We start from the raw sequence: 20,938 nt of genomic DNA on the forward strand, positions 1-20,938 counted from the left end.
CTCTCACTTGCTGAACTGGGCTGGCTTGAACTCCCTCATCTCCTTCAATGGTATCAACTCACACTCGCCCACAAACTAGTAAACCATCCACTAAATGTCCCATCCCTCCAGAATCTACTCCAAACCTATTGCACCACCAGACCACTAAGATCCAGCAACAAAAATCACTTGCAGGTCACTAAAGCCAATAACTCTGCTGGTGAAGCACTATTCTCTTGCGTCATAGCCAAATTATGGAACTCCCTCCCACCCACAATTATTTCCGTACAATCATGCACCCGCTTCAAAACTTTACTAAAAGCGCACCTAAAAACATGCTGGCAATGCCCTTGCAACTCTCACTCTAATATCACCCACCCCATCCACCCACTACCTTTCTTTCCACCCCACTAACTATCTTGATTATAGCAAGCTCGGATGCTCATAAGCCTTCTACTTATTATACAGCAGGAACTTCTTATTGTAGCAATTGTTAATGTCTGTTATGTACTTCACAGATGATAAAGATTCTAGTTGTCTACTGAAGAACTATGTTCTTCATCTGTAACTATGTTTGCAATTGTTAATTTCTATATTAATCAAATTGTTAATTGCTATGTAAATCCAGTGTAACTACTGTCTGTATATTTTAACTGTGGAACTTTTCTCCCCGGGCCTCTGCTGAAAATGGGCCTATGTCCAGTCGGACACTCCCACTCAACAAATGTAAATAAATAAATAAATAAATAAATAAAATCTTTTTTTTTTTTTTTAAATAACCAATAACCCCCAGGGTAACACTTTCTCTTCAGTTTTAATAATTTTATCGGTAAATAAAATTCTAGGTAATGATTCTATACTTGAATATTCACTAATCAATACAGAATTGAAATCTCCAGCAGAACGGTGGATAGCTTTGCTGCTAGCAGAGAGTTGCAGATGTCCTAATACAGAGCAATATGCAGAGACCAGGTGAGCTACCACACAAGGTCTCAAGAAAATGGCCAGTGTTCTGACAGATCCCTTGATACAGATCTTCAGCAGATTACTGGCCAGTGCGATGACTGATCCTTTCACAGAGATCTTCCAACAGATTGTTGGCCCGTGTGCTGATCCCTTGATAGTGATCATCAGCAGATCACTGGCTAGTGCAGAAGTATCTGAGGAATAGAATACGACAGGTGTGTTATCATTATACATGCTTAGGTGTGTAGGATATGGGCTGCATCTCTTCAAAACTTTGGTGATTCTGGCTTATACTACAGATGTACACATCACATAGTCTCTTTTCAGGGTTCTAGACCTGGTAGAAAGTCATGCAACATTTAGGTGCTATCAGGATGCTTTCAAACCACAAGGACATTAAGGACTTGCTGCCATCCTTTGCGGTCACTTAATCTGTGTGCCAATAAGCTTATCTGCACTTATTCATCCATTTGCAAAAAATAAATAACAGTTTTTGTACTTTTTCAGGCTCTTCTGAGTTTGAATTCAGTCAGATTTTTTAACATACAATTACTGATATTTAGAGAAGTGGCCTACACTGAGGCATATAATGTGAATTTTATGAACTGCATTTTTTTAAAATATTTGTCAGAATCATTTACAGCAGAAGAAGTGATAAAATAAGGAGCAGACCATTGAAGAGAAGTGGACTTAACATTTAATAAAACTGTTGGTGTATGTACAGTGAAGGTCTGACTATTAAAGAGAACCAGATTCTGCAGTAAATAAAAATGCTGGTGAATATACAGTGAGGGTCAAGCCATTAATGAGACATAGATTCAGCATTAAATAAACTGCTGTCATACATACACTGAGGGGGCCAGACTATTAAGGGGAAGCAGATTCAATATTAAATAAAATTGTTATCTATGCACCATAAGGGGAAGACCATTTACGAAAAGCAGATTTGACATTAAATAAAGCTTTTGGTCTATGTGCAGTGAGAAACAGGCCATTATAGAAACACAGATTTGACATTAAATAACACTGTTAGTGAGTGTTTAGTGAGTGGTAGACCATTATGGAAACACTGATTTGACATTTAATAAAACTGTTAGTGTGTGTAGGGTGAGAGGCAAACCATTAGGGAGATACAGATTCGACATTAAAATAAAAATGGTGGTATATATACAGCAAGGCTGAGACCATTGTGCAGATGTAGATTTGATATTAAATAAACTTGTAGACATACATACAGTAAGTGAAATTATGAATACCTACTTGACAGGATTGTCAGATATAAAATGTGTAAAACAGTGTGTGAGTCGAAGAAAAAGGGTTTGAGAAACAATGTGCGAATGAGCCTTAAACATAGTGGCACTGACTGTGTGGGACATGAAAACCAAAGTACACATGGTGTTACCAGATGTAGCTATCAGTATGAGAGAAATAAATGTCCAGCATCTAATCTATTATATATGAAGACATATGCAGATATCTCAACTTACAAAGATCCTGTAATCATGGATAAACAAGTAAAGACCGCACTATCCAAAGCCAAGAACACTTGACATACTTCATGAACTACAGAACGAACTGGCACCCCAACTAAGTACCATATTCAATCATAGCTTCACCTCAGGCTATGTGCACAGCGATGGTTATCCCACTCCACAAAGGGGGTACCACCACGGACTGCCCCATTAGCCTGACGAGCCTGGTCTGCAGGGCCATAAAACGTATAATCTTTGATCTTATAAACAAAGACATAGGTAACCTCCAAAACCTGGTCTGCACTCAGTTTGGGTTTGTAAAATGTAGATCATGTCTACTAAACCTGATTGACTTCTTTGAAGCAGTCACTAGAGCCGTAGACGAGGGCAAGGTAGTGCACACAGCCTATCTTGACCTCGCCAAAGCTTTTGATACCATCCCCCACTCTGGAATTATAGATAAACTCACTAAACTGGGCATAAATCCCTATGTCACAAGATGGGTGGCCAACTGGCTCACTGACAGAACCCACACAGTAAAATTAGCTGACTCCAAGTCTGACTTCAGACCAGTGATGAGTAGAGTACCACAGGGTTCGGTCCTGGATCCTCTCCTGTTCGGCATCTACTTCTCTGAAGTGCAGGCCAACACAGAAGGTCTTTGGCTAACAAAGTTCACAGATGACTGCAAAGTGGGAGCCATAATAGAATCACCTAATGATGTAGACATTCTACAAAAGGGCCTCACAGAGACAGATGCTTAGTGTCAAAGTCATGGCCTCAAGCTCAATGCCAAAAAGTACATTGTCATCTCCTTTGGGAAAAACTCTACCCGTGAACTACCACATAGGCGGTAGCTCACTAAACACTGAAAGTGTGATAAGAGACCTCGGGATACAGGTGGCCAGTAGTCTCTCCTTTGATAACCACATCACCACAGTACTCAGGAAATCCTTCTACATGGCACATCTCATCACAAAAGGGTTCTCCTCTAGAAAAAAAGGAGGTCATTATTCCCCTCTGCTCATCCCTCATTAGACCCAATATAGAGTACAATAGCCCGTTAGGCATGTATCTCAAAAGACACCTACAACAATTGGAAAGGCCATAGAAATACCTCACTAAGAGGATTACTGGCCTCAAACAGATGCCATACACAGACCGTCTCAAAAAACTCCATTTCTACTCTGTCGCATATCGCCTAGTCAGAGACGATCTCTGCCTAACATACAAAGCTATGTCAAACCCAGAGCTATTGGACATGCTACACTTAAAAAAATCACAATCTCTCAGAACCATATACTCCAGGGACCTAAACCTTGTCACCACAATAAACAGAACATGCTGCAGGGATAGATTCCTGTACCAGAGACTTCCCATACTCTGGAACAAACTACCCATTCATGTCAAGCAAAGCTCCTTATTGGCCCTCTTTAAGAAAAATCTTGACGACTGGATGGGAAAAAGAAAATTCACCCTGGGGATCACTTCTGCGGCACTGCTTCATGGGGGCACAGGAAAATAATTTTCTTGGCTGGCAAAAGCCAGGGAACCTTTTTGGTTAGGCTTATATAGGCCCCAGGGCTGATAGCCTAGTACCTACCTAGGAACCTAGGAACCTATGTGTTCCACATACTGTGCATGGCACAGCATTGTATATGTTTGTATATATTTTTGATTCAAAATTATAAATACAAAATTTATATTGGCAAATGTTTACTTTGTTAAGGATATGGAAGGTCACCAGCAAATCACAGCCCTTCCATTTTGTTTCTTGTTGGTCTGAAAAGTCAGTCAGCCCAGTGCACTGACTGAGACAGCTAGAGAATCCCTGACATTTCAAAGGAATTTCTTCCATGTAAGATCACAGCACAGGTATTATTTCTGGGTGGAATCCATTTACATATCACTAAGCCCTTCTAACCATGCTCAGTTAAAGACATTCAAGGGTCAAGCAAATGTGAGTAGAAACCTTTTGAAGCATTTCCATCAATAACAAATTATATATGCTTTAGGTACAATTATGAATTATAGTAAAAATAATTCAGTGCAATAAGCTGTCCTGAGGATTTCAGCAAAGAAATAATGACTACATAGTAGCTTTTGTAGACTCCTATTAATAATAGATATGAATTAAGTGAAGGTATAGCTTGTTTACATACCAAGATAAATAAAGCGCAAATGCATATCACAAAACCTAAGAAATGGGAGCTGAATATTTGATGTTTGCCCTTTGAAAGTATTGTCTATATAACAAGACAATACAATTAAAATATAAATATAAATATAAATAATTCCAAAAAACTTGGAAGTGAATATTTTTCTCCGAAATGATGAATATTGGATTAGTTTATACATATATACAATATTATTTACATGACAAGACAATGCAATGTGAGAAAAAAAATAAAAAAGGTTACCCTGTTGGCCTTCCCAAATCCACTATCCGATGAGTTCTCTTTTAGGCTATGTTTATCAGCAAATGTTACACGAATATTATGGCCGTCCAACACAGCACCGTTCGCTTTCTGCACTGCAGTCACTGCATCCTGTAGGTACTTAAAATACACAAAGCCAAATCCAGCTGACTTTTTTCCAATTCCTCGATGGACAATGTGGACTTTTACCAGATCTCCAAAATGACAAAAGAAATTTTGTAGGCCCTCTTCTCTAGTTTGTCTGTTTAAACCGAATATGGCCAGGGTTGTGTTGGCAGCTGGCTCTGGGGATCCCCTGACTGAAACTTCAAATGATTTCTCTGATGAAAAGGACAACATCTCATTCCTGCTTCCTTCCATGTTAATCACACTGCAAAAAAAGAAAGGAAAGGGATTGTCATACAGTTGGTGCTTAGATATTATTGCAATATATTTTGATCCTTAATTAAATATTTGGTATTGAGTGGGTATGATAGTCCAAGGACCTTCCTCACCCACAACACTGGCCAATGGAAAAGCAGAATTAGTCTCAGTAATTCCAATGATGAAGCATTAAAAATGAAGGTAGTCAAAGAAAGATGATTTTGTTCTTTTGTTTTATATAAAAATGTGTTTACATGGTAAAACACTGATTGAAAAGGATCTGTTTCACTCCCAGCCCAAGTTGTACAAAAAGAATAGTGTTACAGAATAGAAAAGTAACATTTCAGAAAACAAGATAGCATGCACAAATGCATGTCACTGTAACTGGCACATGCCATTAAACATTTTACTAAATTGTCAGGACTAGTACAAGTGTTAAAGCATATCAGTCTAATTATACAGAAAGTAGTATACAAAAGTGATACTAACAATACTTGGGTGGAGCTATGTAAATCACTAGCTACTCAGTAGCTGTGGTCATCTGAGCTTGAACTCTGGGGAGGTTATGACTATACTGCTGAGTGAATGACATAATAGCTGTATAGTTTTAGCTGGGAGCAGCACATCATGTGATGTGATTAATAGTGAAGCAGCTAGAATGTAACTCTCTTATTAGATGTTTACGGAAGGGACTGTGGAATTCTTTTTAAGACTTTAGACTTTTAATTTAGACTAAAAGTGCCTCCTACAGACTGGGAGGCAAAGTAGAATAACTGTATATGTTACACTTTAATCTTAATTTGAGTACCACGTGCAGGAGATACATCAAGGGGTAAGATGCTAGTTTATGGGGTGAAATAATAGGTTATAGGAGCAGTTACTTAAGGTATTGCTAGGTTATAGGTGCAGTTAATGTGGGTATGTCATCTTGAAAAGAAAGGAAAACACTGACATTTTAGAAGTCTGAAGAGGAGACAGCCATGATGTTCAGCTCTTTGTTTTACTGGAAACTACTTAGCTTTAAGTTTACAATAGTCAAGATCAGACGGGGCTATTAGGAGAACAAATTTGCATATTTTGTCAGGGTTTGAAAAGTGTGAATGTTTCTACTAAACACAAAGACAGCCATGGAAAGGCTGTACTCTAAATGGGACTACAAGATTGCCATACATTTTGCTGCTCTTGTTTTAATGGAAAAAATGGGAGATTTTTCCAAACCAGGAAAGAATGTGTTTGTTTTTGCTTTGTTCTCAAAATGGAAGTATGAGCCTTGTTATAACCAAAGGAGTTGATATTAGAAGGAGAAGGTAGTTTCTTAAATATTTTATTAGATTTTAATAAAAAAACATAACATATTAACAGAACAAATAACATCTTATATCAAACTGTTCAAAAATATTTACAATTACTAATGATGAAACAATAAAAGAAAGGGACATTTAATCAGTATTTCTCTAAAAAAGCATTTAGTTGTAACAAATAATTGTAGCTAGGAAAAACAAAAAGCAATTAAAGCTAGATGTGATCATGTGTGTTCTCATTTATTATTATATATACCATATATATTATTAGTCATTTATTCATTTTGATAAACAACATTAACAATATCATAAACATCACAACTGAGCAGGTAGTTTCATTGTTCATATTTTTTGTGATAACCTTTCTAACTGTGATAACCTTGCTAGCATCCTTCTAACAATAGGAAAGTAAGGGTGCTAGCAAGCTTGCTGCTTTATTGGGGTCTTGGCAGGCAAGGATGTAGTAACAATTCAGTTCATGGCTTCTAAGTGTGTTTTTAGGTTGGGAAGGTTTCAAGGGGTTTTAGATTTAAAGAAGATTTGGGTAAGGGGTGTCCTTTAAAATTGCTTTTTACTTTAAATGTGATCAGACAGTGGTCACTCATAAAAGGTGTGAGCAATGAGGTTTAATACTAAGCGATTACCAGTTCAGAGGTTTGGTCACATTGGTTATAGAATTACTTGTGATAATCTCAGGTATGCCATACATTTGTATAATTTCTGGATGGTTCTAAAAGGCTTAGGTTAAAACTGCCAAGGCTTATCACATTTTTGTATGGGAAGGCTGATGTTACAATTTTCTTGATTAGCTCTTCAAATTATTTTTTACAGTGGAAGAGATTGTAGTTAATAATAAAATATAGAAGGGTATTTCTGTGGCTGGATATGCTGACAATTAGATTGGATCAAATTTTGTTATGGAGGTGGCATAGGAGAATAATTTGACATCTTTGTTTTGTATAGTAAGACAGTACCACCTCCACTTTTATGGCAATGGTGGGCATTCAGTTGATAATTTTAGAGTGGAAAATATTGGTGGATCTTTGGAATGTCATTTTCAGTGTTATATTATGCACTTTGTACTGGGTCAGGTTAGCAGAAGTTAATAAAAGAGTTAGCATGTTTTAATTTATTTTTCATACTTCCTGCATTTACTAGGCAACAAGATGGTCTGGGTACTGAAGTAATGTGTGTGTTGTGATCCAGTGTCTGGTTCTATATTTTTGCAAATTAGTATGGGCAGCACTATTGGGGTCAGTCTGTTTACAACAAGTGACATTTATAGTTTGTTCTTTTAGGTTTCCTGGATGAGGGAGTTAGCATGTTTGAGATGCTAAATTATTAAGTTTATACTGTGGTACGGAAAAGTATTTCTGAAGTACAAACTATATTTGTACTGGCAGATAATTGTGAGAACTTTTAATGGATTTCTATCAGTTGGAATGCTGTAGTTTATGTTTAGCCAGTGATATATGTTTAGTATGGTATTTTGTGATGGACCTGAGATGGGTAAGAAAAGTAAGACCAGAAGAGAATATGCCCATTGCAGTAGTGGCTGGTAACTTCAAAGCAGGGGGTGTGCTGTAAGGAGTAACTGAATGGGTGATGCTAACAGAAATGTGTGAGGCTGTATTGTGGCAGGTCAGTGACCATTACTTGTGATCAAACACAAATGGGCACATTCACTTTCAACAGACTGCCCCAGTACCACCTCTATATGGCCACTTCATTGACAATATACACCTCCAATGTCTGATTACAGTCAACAAGACCACCCTAGCCAAAGGAATCTATGGGTTTCCCTGCTGTGTAATGGTCCCCTTGCTGCCTTCCTGTGCCTTTACCATGTTTTCCACCCAACCTGGCTCCACACCACCCAAATACATTACTTCTTTTTGTTTTCTCACACTTTGATTTACTTTTTAGTTTTTTTTCCTTTAACCTTTTAACAAATATGAACTGGCCAAAACTCCATAGTAATCAGTGCAGTGGAAGAAACTTAACAAAGTCAGGGGCCTGGGAGATGTTAGGCCCCTAGTTGTCATAAAGTTCTATATGTTCTAAGTTGAAACTTAGAGAGCTTTTTTTGTTTCTTAACAAACTTTTGCTTTGATGATGACCTAAATAAAAATAATGAATAAGGAAGGAAATTCAGTTTTATTTCTTTTCTTTCAAGGACAAGTATGTTGTGCCTAAAGTCAGACTCTCAAAGCCAACAAAACAGTAGCTCCCAGTAAACTGAGAGGACAAATGCTTGAAAGGATCTATCAGTACTACTTGGGAATAGTGCCTACCTCCCTACCTCTCCAAAAATGTACCTCCTTTGTAGCCATATGGTGATACATGGGGATGAAAGTAAAAGCACACATGGTCAGAGGTGTATATTATACAGATGATGGTCTGGGGGATGAAGCCAAAGAACCACAACCAAAAAGGCAACAAGAAAGCCCAAAAATTGTGAGATGGCAACTCTACTCCATGCACTACTGTGCCAATAATCAGATGACAGCATACTGAACTTACCTTATTCACAGGTTCATAGGAGATTACTAAGTTAGTGGATTAAGGGTCTTACAAGCCTAGCCAATATAACTTGATTTTATTCAATATATGGCTCCTAGGGGCAAGACGATGGCATGGATTTATGCCCATGCATTGAGTATCTTACAGATTGCCCCTGTCCATCACAGTCACTTATTCTATAGAATGTTCATGCTAGTGATGAAAAGTGAAAAGAAAATTATGACCATCTTGCTACTTTTAAATACAGTGGAATCCCTCTCACAAAGTCATTATGATTACATGCATCCACCATATCCATTAATTATTGCCACCTGTATGAGTTATATAAATAACTGCCACACAGGAATGTATCTCCCAACTGTCAGCTGTCAGATTACAGTGTCCAATGCACCTCTACCCTACCTTTAGACCTCTTAGCTCAAGAAGAAAGAAGAAAATTAAAAAATAATGGGAGACAAAGGATCAAAATCAGGGACAGCAGTGAAATTAGATTTCTCTCTGTGCCACTATAAACCTAGAAAGTTACCAGAACAAGCTTTGCAATAGCATGTTTTTTTTCAAATATTATTACAGCTGGAATGCAAAATCCTGTTATCATTTAGTGACTGCAATTCACACTAATTTGTCAGAAAAAAATCACAATCATATCAAGGAAAATACCAAAGCATTATGTAAATTGGAGACATTCTGCAAAATCAGGGACAGTTCAGAGCATCTATGCCCCTAACACACACACACACACACACACACACACACACACACACACACACACACACACACACACACACACACACACACACACACACACACACACACACACACACACACACACACACACACACACACACACACACACACACACACACACACGCACACACACACACGCACACACACACACACACACACACACACACACACACACACACACACACACATAGATAAAGGTAGAGATATATATTACAAATGGGTCTACTTCAAATGAACAAAGTCCCACTTATCGAAAAATGAAGTCCTTGAGAAGAAATCTACAAAACCTTATTTTAATGAATGATCACATTGCCAAAACATTTCCCACATAAGTATCCAGTTCGCCAACATAGGGAAATTTACCCTTTTCCCCACTGTAGTGCAATCTTGGATTGGTATATTTAGTTAAGGGGTCTGAAGGGCATAGCCCCCACCTGGGTAAGTTGGACATAGTGTGGTGTATTTCTTTGTTCACCAACTGGATACTTATCATGGGAAAGGTTTTGACAATATTGTCATTCGTTAAACTAAGGTTTCAGAGATTTCATCTTGGCGATTTCATTTTCAGGTAAATGGGATTTCGTTCATTTGAAATAGACCCATTGAATACACACACACATAAACACACACACACACACACACACACACACGAAAATATGAAAATATGAAAATATTAAAACATGATGTAATTTGGAGACAGTCTGCAAAAACAGGGACACTTCAGAGCATTTATGTCCCTAAGATATATATATATATATATATATATATATATATATATATATATATATATATATATATATGTGTGTATGTGTGTGTGTGTGTTTATATATATATATATATATATATATATATATATATATATATATATATATATATATAATATATGTATATTACATACAGACATACACACACACACACACAAACACACACCTGTGACCATCATTTACAGCCAGGTCCCTATCAGTTGACTGATTTTTCAGAAACTCGAAATTCATATGGTCGAGACGATATAATTGAGTTTTTGAAAACCTGAAGCTTTTGAATGGAGATCACGATACAGTGCAGATCATGAAATTTACCCTTTTCCTCACTGTAGTGCAGTCTCAGAGTTGATATATATAATTTGCCAGGGGTGTGGGGGCACGGCCCCCCTAGATGAAGGGTGTAGGGAGGCTTACCATCCTGCAAAATTGTAGAAAAGGCAGATTTTTGTATTTTTTGTTGTTTTTCTTTTTTTGATGTTCAAGTTTTCAGAAACTCAATCATATGGTCTCAACCATATGAATTCCGTGTTTCAGAAAACTCGATCATCTGACATAGACCCTTACACACACTTGGTGTGACTGTGCCTGCATCACCTCAGAAGTTTGATTGGGATCAAATGAATGAAGAAATGCATAATTGTCACTCCTAACATAACTTTTGAACTCACTGCTGTCAGAATGCAATGTGTAACTCATTTCCACTCCCAGACATACCTCTCAATTTCTGAGCTTATGAAGGAGAAAAAAAATAATGGGTTACAAATACTGCCCTTAAACATTTAGAAAGTTACCAAAATAACAGGCTTTACTTTAGCAATGATTTCTGGATATGCTACATAATGTAACACTGAAATTTCTGCCATAATTTACTAACTGCAAAGCTCACTGTTTTTGATTGGCCAAAAGGACTCAAACTTTATGAGGAATATACCAAAATGTGAGGCAAAATCAGGTGCATTCTGCAATATCAGGTGCAGCTTAAATTATCCATGCATCCTACATACCCAGTACTTAGTAAAAATACTTGCCTTCAAAGTCCTACCTTCTGGATAATTGGCACACACAATCATTTTTAAAAAAATTAGTGTTACAAGTAAGTACATAAACGTTACTACTGTGCTTGTTTATATGGAAACAACCAATACTACTTTCTTTCAGCTTCAGTCAAGCTGCCTCAGTCACTTGAGGTAGCTGCAACAATAGAAATTTATATGTGACTTTCCTGCTTTCTACTTAGGCACATTGCTCACTGCAGGCACAGTAGCATGTGAGGAGTTCTAAGCTCACTTAAGAAAATGAAACAAAATATAGCTAACTTTAAAATGGTACAATAAGTAAATTTATTTTTTTTCCACTGGGGTTTGCAGCCTAGCAGTTAATACCACAAGTCACCCCTACAACATTACTTTCTTTAGCAGTGGCCTTTTGTTGCAGGAGTTTGGTTAAGCTTTTGGAGAGGGATGTTTTTTTTTTAATCTGGGACGGTGCTACAGTAATAAAGCATAATGATGTGTGGGGAACTTCTCAGAGTATAGCATCGGGGCCTTCTAACAAGGCTCACAACATAATTGTACGACTGGCATTTTGGTTCAGACATTCTAGGTTCAAGCTCATAAGAATACAAACCTTTTGTTTCTGTCTCACTAAGCATTGAAATTATGCAAATGTTGGATCACAAGTATGCATAATCATGGAGCTGAAAGTCTTACAGTGGTTCAGTGAAAGGAATTGCTTTGAAGTTTTCAACAAAACAACAGGTTCATAGGTTCAAAGGTTCATAGGTAGGTACGAGGCTATCGGCCCTGGGGCTTATACAAGCCCAGCCAAAAAGGTACCCTGGCTTTTGCCACCCAAGAAAATTATTTTCCTGTGCCACTGTTGAGCAGAGCCAAAGAGTTGATCCCCGGGGTGAATTTCCTATTTCCCATCCAATTATTAAGATTTTTCTTGAAGAGTGCTAATGAGGAGCTTTGTTTGATATAGACAGGTAGTTTATTCCAGAGTATGAGAAGTCTATCCCTCCGGCATGTTCTGTTTATTGTGGTGACAAGGTTTAGGTCCCCAGAGCGTGTAGCTCAGAGGGATTCAGATTTCTTTAAGTGGAAAATGTCCAACAGCTTAGGGTTTGACATAGATTGTATGTTAGGCAGAGATCACCTCTGAGGACAGGACTACCTATTAACTTTTTGGAGGTTACCACTAATTAGTATTAATGTTCCTTGGCTATAGACCCAGGAAATATAGTGATGTCCTATTAGCAGTAAGAATCTCAAAAATCAGTATTTGACAGTTTATGCATCTGCAGACTGTTCTTCATATAATGATACATAATTAAAACACAAATACCTATAATAAAACGTACCATGTTTGTCGCTCCAAATCCTTATTTTGATGATTGTTCTGCACTCTCTCTTTGTCAGCAAAACTGACACGCATCTTCTGTTTGTCTAATTCTGTACCGTTTGCTTTCTCCACTGCAGTCACGGCATCTTGTAGGTGTCTAAAATAGACAAAACCAAAACCAGCAGATTTCTTCTCCATTCCTCGGTGGACAAGGTGGACATTTGTCAGCTCTCCATAACAAGAAAAGAACTGATACAGGCGTTGTTCTGTGGTCTGTCTGTTGAGCCCAAACACTGCCACAGTAGTATTAGCAGCGGGCTCTGCAGAATCAAATGTTTTTAACTCACTTATGTTTTCTTCCATTTTATTCTCACTGCAAAATGAAGGAAGAAACCTTACTAAAATCTAACATTACGTCTAGTTTGGTATAATTATTTAAACTGTAGATGATTTTGTATTATTTTTGAGCTTGTAAAATTATTGTTCTTAAAATGTTTTGTAATACTTTGGAGCTTTTCTTCCTGGGCCACCACGGAAAATTGGCTCTTTCCCAATCAGACTTTCCTGGTAATCAAATGTCAATAAATAAATAAACACAAAAGAAAATAAAATATTTAAATGTTGTGCGACTTATCCACCTCTATTTGTATTTGTGCTCAGTACCTCCACCAGTTCCACTCATCTATTTCATGGATTTGTGATTATTTTTGGGGGATTTTTCTCCAATGAACAAAACAATTAAATACAAATCACTGAAAGCCACTTTCAGAAAATGGGATTTTAAGCTGTTTTGCAGGGGCAGGCACTCATGCACCCCCTAACTTATCTATACCAACTACACAGTTCCACAACAGTGCAGAAAGGGCAACACTATATCTTTGTTGAAAATCATGTCAGGAAGACTAACACCAGAAAGAGTAGAGTCTCTATGCAATCAAGTAAGATCCTTGCTAAACAGTCACAAAGTTCAGGCCAGGGGTAGTCCTTCAAGTCCTATGGACTATGTTTTGGATAACTCCTTCTTGGTGGCCGCTGCTACCACCATAGCATCAACGGGAACTCCTTTGGTAAGAAAAGCCTTATCTTCAGGTGCTGTCATGAATTTATTTGGCCTCCTCGGGATGGGCTGAGTCTGGGGAGGTCCAGGCTTTCCGCAATATGACCCTTAAGAGTTGGTCATAAGGTGGTGTCAGACAGGAGGTGGAAGGTCGGGAACCAAAGGCCACAAGATACACTGATTCATCCTCAGTAGGGTTAGAGGTCTTCCAGTCACCCCTCTGTCTAAGGATTTCTAGGATATCAGAAAAGGAGACATTCTCAGAGGAGGATCTAGGGGACCCTTCTGATTCCTCCAAATCAGTGTCAGAAGTGACAGACTCTGGTGAGTCAACATGCTTCCTCTTACACAGTCTCTTCCGAGGGAGCTCTCCAGTGGGATAATCTGGGAAGGTTTCGGAAGAGGCGGCACCTCCAATAGGGGCTGCTTGAGTCTCTGGTTCCCTACACTGTGGGGGTGGCAGGGGGGAAGAGGTTGCTGCCTGATGCTGGTGGGACACAGGTTCCAAAGGTATGGCTTTTGCATAGGATAAAGTTTTCTGTCTTTCTTCAAAAGCCTTCCCCCCACTCCGAAGAAGACCTCAACTCTAAAGAGATGGATGGTCAGCTCCTAGCCAATGAAAAAGGCTCCAAAGCAGATGTGGGAGCCGAGCTACATTGAGCCGAGGTACTGAGAGGGAGGGTCGGTTCTGAAGAAAACCTAGGATGACCGTCCCTTCAGAGGCATCTTGAGAGCGTCAGCTTCCAGATCCCTCAGCTCCAGACTAAGCCACTGAGGATAGAGTAATCATTTCCAAGGAAGCAGGGAGGATCTCCGGAACTGACAGATCCAAGACTGAAGAACCTGATGTGATTGGCTCAGAGAGCGAAGCAGTCAGAGAAGGAGAAGAGGTTTGTAAAGGAGTCGGCTCTGAAGCCTTTGGGTCTGGAGGGGCCAATTTCTTTCCCAAGACTGGGTCTGAAAGCAACCTCTTCAACACCCGCTCGATGTCCTCATCTGAAAGTGTCCTGGAGGATCTGCTGGAGACAGAAGGAGATCTCCTCCTCTCCACAATAGAAGATCTCAGGGTAGGTGACACAGGGTCAATATCAGGTAACTAACTCGGTACCGAAGGTTGCCTCGGCGCTGAGGACACTGATGGTACCGATGTGGAAGAAGCTGAATCAGAGCCAGAACTCCTTGGCTCTGACGCTTTGGTCTTTTTCGACAGCTCTGAAACTGGGGCCAAAGATTTACGTTTCAAAGTCTTAGGAGCTGCCTGTCCAAGTTCCAGCTGTTCCTGGAAGGAACTGGTCATAAGACACCTATCAATTAGTTTGCATTTTCTCTCATTCAAGACCCTAGTACTAAACGCATGGCAAAAGGTACAGGGCTCTTGCAAATGAGCTTCACCTAAACAGTACATGCAACTGGTGTGACTGTTTGCCAAAGACATCTTTTGTGAGCATTTGTCACATTTTTTAAACCCCGAAGGGTGATGGTCCTTATGGTCTCTATCCTTTTCTTTAGACATTCTGCAGGAAGGACTATAGTCTAGCTAGAGAAGGCAACAATAATAACTAAACTCTAACTACTAAGGTAACAATAACAAGTAAGTTAGTGAGAGATAGAAAGAAGAGTATATCATATATTATAAACTTTTCTTTTTTTTTATAAGACACACACTCAGGGAGGAAAGGCCCTCTACCTTAAATGGGCAACTATGGCCCTCTAACTTAAATGGGCCGTACAATCCTATGGGGAAAAATAGGGGTCAAAACTCTCAGAACAGTCACACAAAAGATAACAGTAATAATGAACGTAATTGAAGAAGAAAAGTTGAAAAAAAGACAAGATTTAGTAAATAAATCTATTACTTAGCCAACGAGCCAGTAAGGAGACAACCTTGAAGCTTTCACAGCAAACGAGATCTGGGGAATTGCCATGAGGTACCATGGGATAGGGGTTTTCCTCGAGCCAGTAAAAGCTCTTGAGCTTTAGTATCAGCCAAGATGGAGCCGAATTTCAGCTCCGAACCTATCCAGCTAGAATTACGGCGAGATAGGACTAGATAACATCCTTTCGTTTCTGTCTCAACAAGCATTAAAATTATGCAAATGTTGGATCACAAGTATGCATAATCATGGAACTGAACGTCTTACAGTGGTTCAGTGGAAGGACTTGTTTTGAAGTTTTCAGCAAAACAACTGGACTACCCTGGGAAGTCTCTGGGACAGGAATCTATCCCTCCGGCATGTTCTGTTTATTGTGGTGACAAGGTTTAGGTCCCTAGAGCCTGTAGCTCAGAGGGATTGGGATTTCTTTAAGTGGTGCATGTCCAACAGCTCTGGGTTTGACATAGCTTTGTTTGTTAGGCAGAGATCACCTCTGAGGACAGGACTACCTATTAACTTTTTGGAGGTTACCACTAATTAGTATTAATGTTCCTTGGCTATAGACCCAGGAAATATAGTGATGTCCTGTTAGTAGTAAGAATCTCAAAAATCAGTATTTGACAGTTTATGCATCTGCAGACTGTTCTTCATATAATGATACATAATTAAAACGCAAATACCTATAATAAAACGTACCATGTTTGTTGCTCCAAATCCTTATTTTGATGATTGTTCTGCACTCTCTCTGTGTCAGCAAAACTGACACGCATCTTCTGTTTGTCTAATTCTGTACCGTTTGCATTCTCCACTGCAGTCACAGCATCTTGTAGGTGTCTAAAATAGACAAAACCAAAACCAGCAGATTTCTTCTCCATTCCTCGGCGGACAAGGTGGACATTTGTCAGCTCTCCATAACAAGAAAAGAACTGATACAGGCGTTCTTCTGTGGTCTGTCTGTTGAGCCCAAACACTGCCACAGTAGTATTAGCAGCGGGCTCTGCAGAATCAAATGTTTTTAACTCACTTATGTTTTCTTCCATTTTATTCTCACTGCAAAATGAAGGAAGAAACCTTACTAAAACCTAACATTATGTCTAGTTTGGTATAATTATTTAAACTGTAGATAATTTAGTATTATTTTTGAGTTTGCAAAATTATTGTTCTTCAAATGTTTTCTAAAACTTTGGAACTTTTCTCCCTGAGCCTCCATGGAAAATTGGCTCTTACCCAATCAGACTTTCCTGGTAATCAAATGTCAATAAATAAATAAACACAAAAGAAAATAAAATATTTAAATGTTGTGTGACTTATCCACCTCTATTTGTAGTTGTGCTCAGTACCTCCACCAGTTCCACTCATCTATTGCATGGATTTGTTATTATTTTTGGGGGATTTTTCTCCAATGAACAAAACAAATTAAATAAAAATCACTGAAAGCCACTTTCAGAAAATGGGATTTTAAGCTGTTTTGCAGGGGCAGGCACTCATGCACCCCCTAACTTATCTATACCAACTACACAGTTCCACAACAGTGCAGAAAGGGCAACACTATATCTTTGTTGAAAATCATGTCAGGAAGACTAACACCAGAAAGAGTAGAGTCTCTATGCAATCAAGTCAGATCCTTGCTAAACAGTCACAAAGTTCAGGCCAGGGGTAGTCCTTCAAGTCCTATGGACTATGTTTCGGATAACTCCTTCTTGGTGGCCGCTGCTACCACCATAGCATCAACGGGAACTCCTTTGGTATGAAAAGCCTTATCTTCAGGTGCTGTCATGAATTTATTTGGCCTCCTCGGAATGGACTGAGTCTGGGGAGGTCCAGGCTTTCCGCAACATGACCCTTAAGAGTTGGTCATAAGGTGGTGTCAACCAGGAGGTGGAAGATCAGGAACCAAAGGCCACAAGATACAGTAATTCATCCTCACTAGGGTTAGAGGTCTTCCAGTCACCCCTCTGTCTAAGGATTTCTAGGATGTCAGAAAAGGAGACATTCTTAGAGGAGGATCTAGGAGACCCTTCTGATTCCTCCAAATCAGTGTCAGAAGTGACAGACTCAGGTGAGTCAACATGCTTCCTCTTACACAGTCACTTCCGAGGGAGCTCTCCAGTGGGATAATCTGGGGAGGTCTGAGAAGAGGGGGCAACTCCATTAGGGAATGCTTGGGTCTCTGGTTCCCTACACTGTGGGGGTGGCAGGGGGGAAGAGGTTGCTGCCTGATGCTGGTGGGACACAGGTTCCAAAGATATGGCTTTTGCATAGGATAAAGCTTTCTTTCTTTCTTTCTTTCTTTCTTTCTTCGAAAATCTCCCCCCCCACTCCGAAGAAGACCTCAACTCCAAAGAGATGGATGGTCAGCTCCTAGCCAGTGGAAAAGGCTCCAAAGCAGATGTGGGAACCAAGCTAAGTTGAGCCGAGCCACTGAGAGGGAGGGTCGGTTCTGAAGAAAACCTAGCGTGACTGTCCTTTCGGAGTCATCTCGAGAGCGTCGGCTCCCAGATCCCTCAGCTCCAGACTAAGCCACTGAGGATAGAGTAATCGGTTCCGAGGAAGCAGGGAGGATCTCCGGAACCGACAAATCCAAGACTGAAGAACCTGAAGTGATTGGCTCAGAGACCGAAGCAGTCAGAGGAGGAGCAGAGGTTTGTAAAGGAGTCGGCTCCGAAGCCTTTGGGTCTGCAGGGGCCAATTTCTTTCCCAAAGCTGGGTCTGAAAGCAACCTCTTCATCACCTGCTCAATGTCCTCATCTGAAAGTGTCCTGGAGGATCTGCTGGAGACAGAAGGAGATCTCCTCCTCTCCAAAATAGAAGATCTCAAGGTAGGTGACACAGGGTCAATATCAGGTAACTAACTCGGTACCGAAGGTTGTCTCGGCACTGAGGACACTGATGGTACCGATGTGGAAGAAGCTGAATCAGAGCCAGAACTCCTTGGCTCCGACGCTTTGGTCTTTTTCGACAGCTCCGAAACTGGGGCCAAAGATTTACGTTTCAAAGTCTTAGGAGCTGCCTGACCAAGTTCCAGCTGTTCCTGGAAGGAACTGGTCATAAGACACCTATCAATTAGTTTGCATTTTCTCTCATTCAAGACCCTAGTACTAAATGCATGGCAAAAGGTACAGGGCTCTTGCAAATGAGCTTCACCTAAACAGTACATGCAACTGGTGTGACTGTTTGCCAAAGACATCTTTTGTGAGCATTTGTCACATTTTTTAAACCCCAAAGGGCGATGGTCCTTATGGTCTCTATCCTTTTCTTTAGACATTCTGCAGGAAGGACTATAGTCTAGCTAGAGAAGGCAACAATAATAATTAAACTCTAACTACTAAGGTAACAATAACAAGTAAGTTAGTGAGAGATAGAAAGAAGAGTATATCATATATTATAAACTTTTCTTTTTTTTTATAAGACACACATTCAGGGATGAAAGGCCCTCTAACTTAAATGGGCAACTATGGCCCTCTAACTTAAACGGGCCGTACAATCCTATGGGGAAAAATAGGGGTCAAAACTCTCAGAACAGTCACACAAAAGATAACAGTAATAATGAATGTAATTGAAGAAGAAAAGTTGAAAAAAAGACAAGATTTAGTAAATAAATCTATTACTTAGCCAACGAGCCAGTAAGGAGAAAACCTTGAAGCTTTCACAGCAAACGAGATCTGGGGAATTGCCATGAGGCACCATGGGATAGGGGTTTTCCTCGAGCCAGTAAAAGCTCTTGAGCTTTAGTATCAGCCAAGATGGAGCCGAATATCGGCTCCGAACCTATCCAGCAAGAATTACGGCGAGATAGGACTACATAACATCCTTTCATTTCTGTCTCAACAAGCATTAAAATTATACAAATGTTGGATCACAAGTATGCATAATCATGGAACTGAACGTCTTACAGTGGTTCAGTGGAAGGACTTGTTTTGAAGTTTTCAGCAAAACAACTGGACTACCCTGGGAAGTCTCTGGGACAGGAATCTATCCCTCCGGCATGTTCTGTTTCTTGTGGTGACAAGGTTTAGGTCCCTAGAGCAAGTAGCTCAGAGGAATTGGGATTTCTTTAAGTGGTGCATGTCCAACAGCTCTGGGTTTGACATAGCTTTGTTTGTTAGGCAGAGATCACCTCTGAGGACAGGACTACCTATTAACTTTTTGGAGGTTACCACTAATTAGTATTAATGTTCCTTGGCTATAGACCCAGGAAATATAGTGATGTCCTGTTAGTAGTAAGAATCTCAAAAATCAGTATTTGACAGTTTATGCATCTGCAGACTGTTCTTCATGTAATGATACATAATTAAAACACAAATACCTATAATAAAACGTACCATGTTTGTTGCTCCAAATCCTTATTTTGATGATTGTTCTGCACTCTCTCTTTGTCAGCAAAACTGACACGCATCTTCTGTTTGTCTAATTCTCTACCATTTGCGTTCTCCACTGCAGTCACAGCATCTTGTAGGTGTCTAAAATAGACAAAACCAAAACCAGCAGATTTCTTCTCCATTCCTCGGTGGACAAGGTGGACATTTGTCAGCTCTCCATAACAAGAAAAGAACTGATACAGGCGTTGTTCTGTGGTCTGTCTGTTGAGCCCAAACACTGCCACAGTAGTATTAGCAGCGGGCTCTGCAGAATCAAATGTTTTTAACTCACTTATGTTTTCTTCCATTTTATTCTCACTGCAAAATGAAGGAAGAAACCTTACTAAAACCTAACATTATGTCTAGTTTGGTATAATTATTTAAACTGTAGACAATTTGGTATTATTTTTGAGTTTGCAAAATTATTGTTCTTCAAATGTTTTGTAATACTTTGGAACTTTTCTCCCTGGGCCTCCACGGAAAATTGGCTCTTACCCAATCAGACTTTCCTGGTAATCAAATGTCAATAAATAAATAAATAAATAAACAGATAAGAAAATAAAATATTTAAATGTTGTGCGACTTATCCACCTCTATTTGTATTTGTGCTCAGTACCTCCACCAGTTCCACTCATCTATTGCATGGATTTGTGATTATTTTTGGGGGAATTTTCTCCAATGAACAAAACAATTAAATACAAATCACTGAAAGCCACTTTCAGAAAATGGGATTTTAAGCTGTTTTGCAGGGGC

Source organism: Protopterus annectens, chromosome 12.part0 (genome assembly GCF_019279795.1).
Source record: "Protopterus annectens isolate FY-2018-M chromosome 12.part0, PAN1.0, whole genome shotgun sequence".
In the NCBI taxonomy this organism is placed as follows: Eukaryota; Metazoa; Chordata; order Ceratodontiformes; family Protopteridae; genus Protopterus; species Protopterus annectens.